Below are 10,874 nucleotides of genomic sequence, written 5' to 3' on the forward strand. Positions count from 1 at the left end.
GGTGGAACAATGCACTCAGAAGAGAACCGCTCAGCCAGTGTAGCTGAAAAGACCAGTGCCGGTGTAGCTTTTTAGGTTTTCTAAACTTGGTGTTTTTGAGAAGAGGAAAAAGTGATCATTATAATGGAAATAGTTATTACTGTGTCTCAAACCTGTTATTAGCTAAGAGTTATCATTGACCTTGTGGTTTTCATCCTTGTATTGCAATTGTAAATACCGTTGTATTTAATAATATAAATTAGTTCACAAATGGGACCTGGTTACAAAGGACATGGAAAAGACTGAGGTACTCGTTGGCTTCTTTGCCTTGGTCTTCCCTGGTAAGATTCGCCTCAGGATTTCTAGGCCCCTGAGACCCATCAGAAAGTCAAGAGCAGCAAAGAATTACCCTCAATAGAGCAGGATCAAGTTGGGAGAGGGGAAGTTCCTGAGAACTCTGAAAAGCCATTATCAGTCGTGTCTTTGAGAATAACAAGAAGGTGGGAGGCTCTGGGCCTGTTGGTTTCACTTTAATGCCTGGGGAAGTTGTGGAGCAAATAATCCTGGAAACCATTTCCAAATGGACAAAGGACAAGAAGGTGACTGAAAGTAGTTGTCATGAGTTTGTGAAGATAAAATACCTTTTAAGATGAAATGACTAAGATGAGGAGAGAGTAAAGCATGTTGTTTATTTTGACTTTGGTAAGGCTTTTGACAGACTCCCAATAACATTTTTGTAGGCAAACCGATGAAGTTTTGTGGACTAGCTAAAAGGACAATGAAGTGGATTGAAAACTGACTGAACTTCTGGGCTCAAAGGGTTGTGATCAGTGACACAAAGTCCAGCTGGGGGCCAGCTATTTGTGGTGTACCAGGTTAATTGCATATGCCATTAAAAATACCTCTTTTTATCAATGCTTACTTTTCTTCTGATTTAAATAAGAACACTTTCTCACTGACTCCTTGGTACTGGAAAAAAGCATTCAGTGATAACCTTAAAGTATGAGCACTTCTGAGCACCAGAAACACCTCTAGGGTGAATGCTTAATGAGGTTGTCATTGTCAATAGAAATTCTGGTCACAGCAGATGCACAGCTAGCGCAACTGAAGGCCCATGCTGACTTCCTTGCTCTGGTTCCTAGGAAAATACTATAGCCTCGTAGAGCTTAGCCTGTAACACAGTCAGCCTGTAACGTAATTAGCATGCCTGTTTAAGGAGTGTGGTGAGCAGCAGTTAAAGCATTGCTCAGCTGGCAAGTGCTCCCACAAATTGTGTGTCACAACTTCCCAGCAAAATCCCATATCTGGAAAGGACAACATGCTGCAGGACTTGTGTGATGAAGATCTTTCACTGTTAAGGAGAAGCAGTACATTTGAGGAAAGAGCCTTGTTTTTCTTATGAGAGATGTAAATCACTTGCATTATTCTGTCTGAGTTCGGGCCTTGTCTACACTGCATAGAATTTCCCAGTGGATGGATCAAGAAACACAACTCAGCAAACCCTGTAAACACAAACAGATTTCCTTGGGTTGCAGAGATAAGCATGTTTCGCTGAACTGTCACTCCTATTACAGCATCTGCACTGACGCTTTTGCTGGCAATGATAGCCACCAGAAATGGGAGGAGTGGGGCTGATACCCCTGCCTTTCACAGCTGTGCCAAGCAGACTTCAACTATATGCATGAAGAGCACTTGTTATGAGTAAACTCATATGCCAGAAGTATTTTCATTGGATTCAAAGGTCTTAGAGTAATAATAATCGTAATCACTAATTATAAGCTGAATCCCAGGCCCACATGGAATTCAGTAGAACAACTTCTCTTTCAAGGTACAGTTTACTTAGGAGTAAGGGACATTACCCATTTCTATTTGATTTCAGCAGGTTTCAAATGATAATTATAAGTAACCACATCAATTTGTAATTAAATGAAGCTTTGACCTTCATTGGCTTATGAAATATGCTTAGAGTCTGTCTGTGCTGATAAATAAAATGAACCACACCAATCTGTCCTTGCAAGGCACATTTAGATGCCATTTGGGAGCTTCAAGGGGTTTCGCTTATACTGCTTATTGGAAACAGTCTGATGCTGTTCCCTGAACTGTGCTCAGACTACCTGGAGGAGTGGTAGCTGTCTGGGTTGTTCAAGGGAGTGTGATTCTAATTCAAGAGTATTCTACCATTGTATGGTAGAGCTTATGGCCAGGTCCACGCTCAGGTCCATGCTCAGGTCCAGTTTGGTTTACTGTAGGGCTTAACTGCCATGGAAGAGGTCTGTAGGTTTTATTTAAATGGTCAAAACCTGTTGTATACTGTCCATTGTGAACTGGTATTTCTGTACATTACAAACGTATAGTCCTACATACTTTATAGTCTTGATGGAAATATTAAGTCATCTTACAGGATGTTACAGGTATTCTGTTGCTGCTGCATAGATTTATATGTGGACCCAGCCTCTCCTCACTGGTGCCCACTGGGAGAACAAGAGCAATGGTCACAAGCTGAAACACATGAAATTCTACCTGAACATCAGAAAACACGTGGTTTTTTTTCCTGTAAGGGTGGTAGAAAACTGGCAGAGGTTGCCCAACGAGGTTGTGGAGTCTCTGTTCTTGGACACATTCAGAACCTGACTGGATGATGTCCTGGGCAACCTGCCTTGGCTGACTCTACTCAAACAGAGGTTGGACTACACGATCTTGAAAGGTCCCTGCCAGCCTCAGCCACTTTGTGATTTACACAGATTAACACAGAAAAAAAAATAATATGTAGTTCTCTTGTACTTAGCACCATTGATTAAAGTCAGTCCCTCCAGCATAAGACAGACCTGTCTGTCGGTCCTGAAAGTCCATGTCCTACCTATGAAGAGGAGTCTGGACATTGCCTATTTTAACCCTGGCAATAGTATTTTTTTTTTCCTTTGGTGCTCAAAGCCTGTTTGAGTAAGTACCCTGCCCCTTCTGTATGATAGAAATGAAAAGCACATTAATTAAAAGAAATCAAGCCCATTATATAACCAAATGGCATTTTCTTAATTTCTGGCCTTTCCTTGACATTTTTGTGTTGGGTGAAAATCTTGCTACAGATTTTAAACCGGAGGAGTGTTTCTAAACTGTGAACATCTGGTAATAACTAGCTTTCAAACCCAATTTAATCTTTAGAAAAGCTTAACAACTTTGCTGCCCTACGGCACCATCTACAGGCAAAACCCCCTATGTTAATATTACAAAATGGTAGAACTATTTTAAACACTTTAATCATTGCAATTAATATGTAAACCTGCAATTTTCCAATTTTCAGCTTAATGAATATGGATTTATTTATTTGTAAATGTAATTCCTTATTTACTGAGGCAGTGTTGTTACCTCACTGACGTTGCTATTTTCTTTAGTGTCTTTTACAAAAGTCTGATAAATCAGCCTATGTCCAGCCACGACAAAAGACCTTCATTTCCTCAATTTCTGTTTAAAATTACATTTCCCACAATTTAAAATACACTGTACACTTTGGCCAGGGAGTTTTGCTTCTCTTATCATGAGGAAATAGAAAAAAATTGGCTTGATCCTTTATTGCAGTTTAAGCGTTTAATGGGATGTAGATAAAAGCTGCTGCACTTATCAGCTGTCACACACGTTTTCATAAAGACACCTACATAGGGATTATGATTAACATCAACTCAGTTGTCACCACTGTGCCTTTTTTACCCATGATTCCTCTCTGGCTAAAGTTTAAGATATTCTTAAAATGACCTAGAAAATGCTGCCTCCCTTTCCCACAGCAAATAAAACTCTGCTAAATATTCTCGTATATCATTATGATAAAATGGGAAGGGAAAATTTAATGCCTGAGCTTGTAAAATAAGCTCTAGTTTTGCAAGGCTGTTTAAAAAGTGAAGATCATTAGCATGTGAGGCCAAAGTAGCTGCACATCTGTAGCTGTGTTGGCTTCCATCTAACATGTGGTTTGGGTGTCCATGATCTTTCAGTAATCAAATAGGAAAAATATGAAACTGATGGACCAAATCTCACGAACTACCCTCCTCATTTTTAGGAAGAAAGCAGACCTTTTTTAGTTGTTCTCACCTTCCTGCGAACACACGTGTTAAAAATAAAAAAAATATTTAAATGAAATACTGTCCTTAATAGTGGCAAATAGATGTATGCATTCTGTCAATAAAATTTAAAGGAATTTAGGAGATTTTGTTCAGGTAGGAGAATAAGGGGCTAAACTCAAGATCACTTATTTACTTGGATTTTAATCTCATATGTAGTGCCTCTGCTGGGAAATCTGTGGAGCAAGAACATTATTTGTTGCACTATATGTGCAGCACCCAGAGGCAGTAAGGCATGGATCCCGATTACAGTCTTTTTGCATTAGTATAATGAGGACTTCTGAAAATACTGCATGTTTTTGCTCTGTTCTCCCACATCTTTGCCTAACAAATTATTATTTTGCATTTTGATTTGTGCCTACCCATCTCTCCCTTTTTCCCCAAGCTGCTGTGCAGCAGTGCTGGTTTCTGATGTTAAAAGAGTTGGCACGTTTCACCCTTGTCCATATTTAGCAAAGGTAAAAGTCACTTCCATATGTAGTTTGTGGAGTGCTTTGGGATCCTTCAGGATGAAAGGTGGGATATAAATATAAGATACCATTCCTTCCCTTTTTTTCTGCAGCACACACTGTGCTAATATGTTTTCCTTTCATCTTGAGCTCCCCTGACTAAATTGTCAAACATCTCAGTAGTACCATGAACGTTTGCTTCAGGCACAGTCATAATCACTGTTCTGTTAGCTCCATCCTTACAAAAGATGGCTATTCTCCAGGCACACAATTGACTCTCATACTACCAAATGCCTCTCTCTTCTAACCATTCTCAATAGCTTCTCTTACAATTTCCCTTGAGCTTCCTTCCTTCAGTCTAATCCTCCGTATCTATTTCAGGTCCCATTTCCTGCTTGCCGTGTCAGTTCACCTGCAGTACATTGTAATGACTATGCTGATCCTGTATCCTGGGCAAAAAGGACCAGTGGAGGGATGCTTCTTTGTATTTCTGAGTCCTCAGTCTCTCTGTCTGTCTTTCTGTCTTCCTTTGACTGTATTTAGATGGCAAAGGCTCTATCCTCTTTAGGCAGAGCACTGTGAAGAAAGCAATAATCAGCTTCTCCAAGCTACCTAAGCAGCACCTCTTCTCAGAAAGAAGGAGGCAAAACACAATTGCCTTTCTGAACCCTTCTGCCCAGCTCTGCAGGAAAGGGAATAATTAGCCTCGTTAAGCTACAGGGCCAGCAGCCCCTTGCCTTCCTTGCCCTCCCCTCACTTGACCCTACTGTATTAGAGCTGCAGCCCGTCCCTCGGTAAATAAAGCCGAGCAGGCGGGCTGCTCCCAGCTGTGTCCACATTGCCGCTCCCCACTCCTTCTCTTGTGCTGCAGTGGCACCCACCCGAGGCTGCATAATCGGCCCTTGGAGACCTCAGATTGCAAAAGCAGAACGTGGCGGGGCACTTCCTCACACTACCCCTTTTTCACTCCTTATTATTTTAGCTCAATTATTTTTGCTGCCACGTTTCTGAACCCTCTTGCGTTCAACTGCAGGCTGCTTTTCACCCCGAACACGCTGCCGTCAGGTGGTAATATATCGCTCACCAGAGCAAGAACTTGTCAAGAAAATCGATGAGCTGCGGTGTCCCCTTGGGGTCAGGCAAACAGGTCTTGTGGAGTTTGTTAAATGAGGTATGTGAGGCTACACTGTCATGTGAGGGAAAAGGTAGGAATAAATAAATCAATGGAAACATTCAGATTTCTGATGTTTGAAAGCGATCCTCTTGAATCACTGTGTTTCGTGCCCAATTTGGTAAAAAGACATGTTTCTTCACTTCTGATTACTCTCCTAAGCCAACACTTGGGCTTCAGTGTAGCAGACTGTTATATATCATGGCAGACAATCTAGCTTCCTTCACTTAGCGAAGTGTAAACTGGGACTATGTCCACAGGAGCCAGTGATAGTGTCATCATGTAAAAGTCATGTGTCTTTGATCAAAAGGAGTCCTTGTTTTTCTTTCCCCATAACAGACCTCAGAAATACAGAACCATTTTGATATTTAAAAACCATTTGATATTTAATCAGAACAGAAGCATGGCATATGAAGAACATGGGCATATAGCTGAGCTGAGCCTTGGGAGACGTTAAAAATGAATTATGCTGATAAAGAACAGCTGTATTCTTACATCAGAAACCATGGGGACAAATAATTAATTTGCCTTCATTAATTTCCCAATTCTTTCCTAGCAAAAAGTCTAGAAATGCTTAGACTACAAATCTAATTGCCATGAAGTGAGCATATGTATTAAGAGACTGAGAGCCAATTTCTGCTCCTGCAATGTTAAGATCCCACCTCACTTGCACCCACCCTGAATCTTTTTTGTAGCCTACTAATAGGAAGTCTGGAGAAAAGACTGTGATAAAATGTTAACGATCATTTTCTGATTTAGTAAGTCTATTTCTGAATCTCGGCTGAGCAGGGTTGCACACAGCTGTACGGTGAGCAGGGTACAATGTTAATTCTCTCTTGAATGACAACACTGTGAAGGCTTATTTGTCTCCCTTGTCATTCCAGACTATGAACAAATAGTAATCCCTAGGTTTAAATTTGCTGGCTCAAGTGCAGTTTAACTAAAATAATCAAACCGATTGATTAGATGAATGTGGGAGTTGAGTTGTGTGGCAGAAGAGAAGGGTACTGGAGGGATGATGGGTTTTGTGCCACATGTTACTTACCATGCTGGAGAGGTGCACTGTGCCCTTGCTACCATGGGGACTGCAAGCTGGAGGTAAGGGAAGATGCCAGGACACTCAGATGCCCCTGGCTCCCAATAAGCCATCTCATACAACAGTCCATTCCAGGAGAGAGCTTGCCACTGACTTCTTTGCCCAATGGTGGCCCATCATGGCATTGCAGGACCATGATGGATACGTAGTGGTGGGCTTTTCTGGAGGGAATATACATTAAAGGCTTTGTCTAGCTTGTCTATGCACCAGGTGGAGCCTTCCTCCCATATATGCCTCTGATGCTGGGGAGTAATGTGGGTTTACATTTGTGTTTTAGAGAGCAATAGGGACAGGGACATGCACAGAGTACTATACATCACAAACACTCCTGTTGCAGCAAGCCTACAAGACTGAGGAAATTTTTAGGAACTCATAGTTATTCAAAGGATAAAAATGGAACTTCTTGTCCTGGGAAATACAGGCTAAACCTCAGCTGGAGTAGCTCTTTTGAAGGATGTAGACCTTATATTTATAATTTATTGACTGTCTTTGAATGAGTCAAATTTTATTTCAGTGGCAGTTTGATCAGAAATCTTGGCATTGTTTTTTGAAGCCATCTTGACAAGTATATATGGCTGGTACTTAAAAATTCCTACTGTGTCATTGAAACACTCCCAGGCATCATTTAATCAGGTGAAGGAGATCTTAGCTCACTGCCTGTTCTCATTCAGGTTTGCCAATTATAGCTTGTCTAGAATTTTATCTCCTCTTACTTGCAAACATCTTTTCAATTCTTGCTAATTTCTACATCTAGATGAAGTGACTAAAACCAACGTTTCTGGCAGGCACAGAATGTGCTCTCTGTCTGTGCACCATTCTGGACCCCTCTATCCTGGCTGGATATAGGTCTGGAATTTCAGCATGGGCTGAGAGGGCTTGGGAGGAAGGGGTGCACCAGCCTACAGACCCCCTACTCATGGGCACGGGGCTCGTGTGGCTCAGAGAACACCAAACCAGGCAGCCTCCTTGCACCACAGGCTGGGAAGGGTGAGAGCCGGGCTCTGCGTTTGACCTTGCCTTGGGGCCAGTGCTTGAATATATTTCATAGAATCACAGAATCATCTAGGTTGGAAAAGATCTTTTAAGATCGTTGAGTTCAACCATTAACCCCTCACTTCCAAGGCCACCACTAAACCGTGTCCCCCAGGTGCCACACCTACAACCCTTTTAAACACCTCTCGGGATGGTGACTCAACCATTTCCCATGGCAGTCCGTTCCAATCCTTGACAACTCTTTCCGAGAAGAAATTTTTCCCAATACCTAACCTGAACCTCTGCTGGTGCAACGTGATGCCACGTCTTCCGTATTCTGTTTTAGCCTGGTTGGGTTTGATTTATTCTTTAGGGAATAGAAGGAAGCGATTTATTCCTCGTATCCCTCCCTGAACGTTCCTCCCTGTGGATGCAGTGGCCGCCTGCAGAGAGCGCTGCACTCCCACCCTGTGCCCGCGGCTTCCATTCCCCGTTCCCGCCGGGGAAAATCACCGTTTACATCCTGTAGCGTCTCTCGGCTCCTTTTCTCCTGGCCTGCCGGTGACGGAGGAAGTCACCCAATCCATTATCATCTCTTCGGCTGAATAACGCGCAGTTCGTTTGCGTGGCATGTGATTACAAGGTTCTAGAGGACACTAATTAGGAAGAAAATCTGGGGAGAGAATAGGGATTAGAGGGTAACCGTCAGTCAGGTGCCTGTCAGCCAGCAGAATAATAATAATTAATCATGATTAACAATACATTCTGTGTCAGTAGTGCATCTTATCTGAGGACTCTACAAGCATTTGGTGTTTAATCTGCGCAGCTCCTTCTGAGGGGAATAGACACAATAAATTATTTAGAACTGAATTTGCAAATGGCATTTCTGAAATGAGACCCCTAAGGCAGTTGTATACAAGCACCAAAATAAAGTGCCTGATTTTCAGACATGCTGAGCATCTGCAAAGCCCAGAGTTGGCGTGCTGGTGTTGCCTTAGATGTTTTTCAGCGCAGACAACATGAGTACCCCCTGTTTCTTGGTGAAGGACAACATTTCAAGTGATACGTAGGCTGTGCTGCGAAATACAACCCTGACCCTGTGGTCCTGCCTGGATTTACCGCTTAGCTATACTATTTGGATGCAAGTATACATTCTGCAAGAAAACAGCCTGATCACACATGCAGGACCAAGTTCTTATGAGTAATCTGTGCACAGGTTGGGGACGTGCAAGGCCAAGCATGCCACAGGTCAGTTCACCTGCAAATACTCCAGTTTCAACTCTTCCTAACCATGGTGTGAACACTCTGAATACATCTGGGACACCTCCAGCTATGATGGAAAATGTGCTGTTTGCAGTGTACTTACTCCTACTAAATCAAGCTCTCAAATAATTGTACAGACATTGTCCAAAGCACTAAGAAGGGTTCTGGTGAACAAAATGCCAAGTTGCCTTACTACTTCTGAGTCATAACCAAAACAACACTGATGAGAAAAAATATCCAACAGTTTTGTGAAATACCATTTGTTTTATACTACTGCGTTTTTTTCCCCCTAGATAGAATGTCAGGATGTGTAAGGATATTTTTAGCAGCATCTAAAAAAAAAAAAAAAAAAAAAAAAAAAAAAAAAAAAAAAAAAAACAAAAACCAACAAAAAAAACCACCAAACAAAAAAACCAAAAAACCACAACAACCCACAAAACAAAACAGAAAAACAAACAAAAAACAAAACAAAACAAAAAAACCAAACTAAAACAACAACAACAAAAAAACCAACAAAAACCCACAAAAAACCCCACACAAAACCACACAACAAAAAAAACCCAGATTTTGAGCTCACATGTACAAAGCCTTGCTGCCACATTTCCTGCACGCAGATAATTTGTATCATTTTCATACTTGGCAACCCTGAAATCAGAAGTATTACACCTTTAAAGCTCAGCCCCCTAATCTCTCCAGGCTTCCTGGAGAGACGCACACCATTCAGGTGAATAGTGTTTGTTTTGTCCAACTAGTAGAGTGGTTAGTCATTTAATTAGATGCTGCTTCACCTCCTGCAGACCTGGCAATTTTTTTGCTAACGCAAGTTAACTGAATAAAGGCAAATAAACCTGTGCCACTGATGACTCTCTGCAACACCAGGGTATATAGACCTTCCTGGCCCACGCTCAGTCTTTTTTTTGTCCTTTTTTCTGTCACCATTGTAACAAAGAACTAGTATACTCTGTAGGGAGGGAAGCCTAAATTATGCCACGTGATCTCCTAGGCCTGTAGCACAATGGCAGAAATTCTCCAAGTTCTGTAACAAATGCAGATTAGTTAGAAAATCCCTCTTTGGAATTAAGTATGGAAAGAAAAAATATATCCGGTGTTGCAGCTCTAGTGCTATTTATCCGAGATCAGAAATTCTTCCCTCTTCTTTTTTTCTAATTCTCTAATATTCTATTTCTTCTATGCTGCAGTGCTTTTGAGCCAGAATAATACACACCCCTAGAAAATGACAGATATAGGACAAAAGGTTAGGAGCTCTGGCAATGGACTGAGCAGCAGTGCATAGATTTGTAGTGTCCCTTTTGAGTCTCAGAGTTGTCACTACTTTGTAGTCCCTTTTGAGTCTCAGAGTTGTCGCCACTTCATAACTAAATGGGCAAACATCACAATCCTCCTCGCTGTTGCTTCAAGTTGCCCGAGAATACAGGCAGAGCCTTCTACACTGGTGACAGTCTGATATTAAAGTGAGTAACAGTCACTATCACGGGGCCCAACATATTTCCTCTGTCTTTAAAGATAAAATTCTGCTATTCTGTTCAACACAACACATAAAAATGTTGCCTGTAGATTTGGCAGTGTGGCTAAAGAGGTTTCTGGGAGTGACTTTCCTCCAGTGCTCAGCTGGAGACGTGTAGCCTAAGCTCCTGCAAAAATTTTTTTTTAATTTTATGCAGAAGGGTCTTTTTATTTCCACAGACGCCTTTTCTACCCTATAGGCAGCGTCAACTGTGCTGTGACTAAATCCACTTAAACTGCAGTTACCCCAGCGCTTCAGAGGACAGTATCACTTGGGGCAGGAAGTGAAAGTTCATCCCTTGGGAAAGAGC

Source organism: Empidonax traillii, unplaced genomic scaffold (genome assembly GCF_003031625.1).
Source record: "Empidonax traillii isolate 1590-97213 ecotype Southwest subspecies unplaced genomic scaffold, ASM303162v1 scaffold597:size822913, whole genome shotgun sequence".
In the NCBI taxonomy this organism is placed as follows: Eukaryota; Metazoa; Chordata; class Aves; order Passeriformes; family Tyrannidae; genus Empidonax; species Empidonax traillii.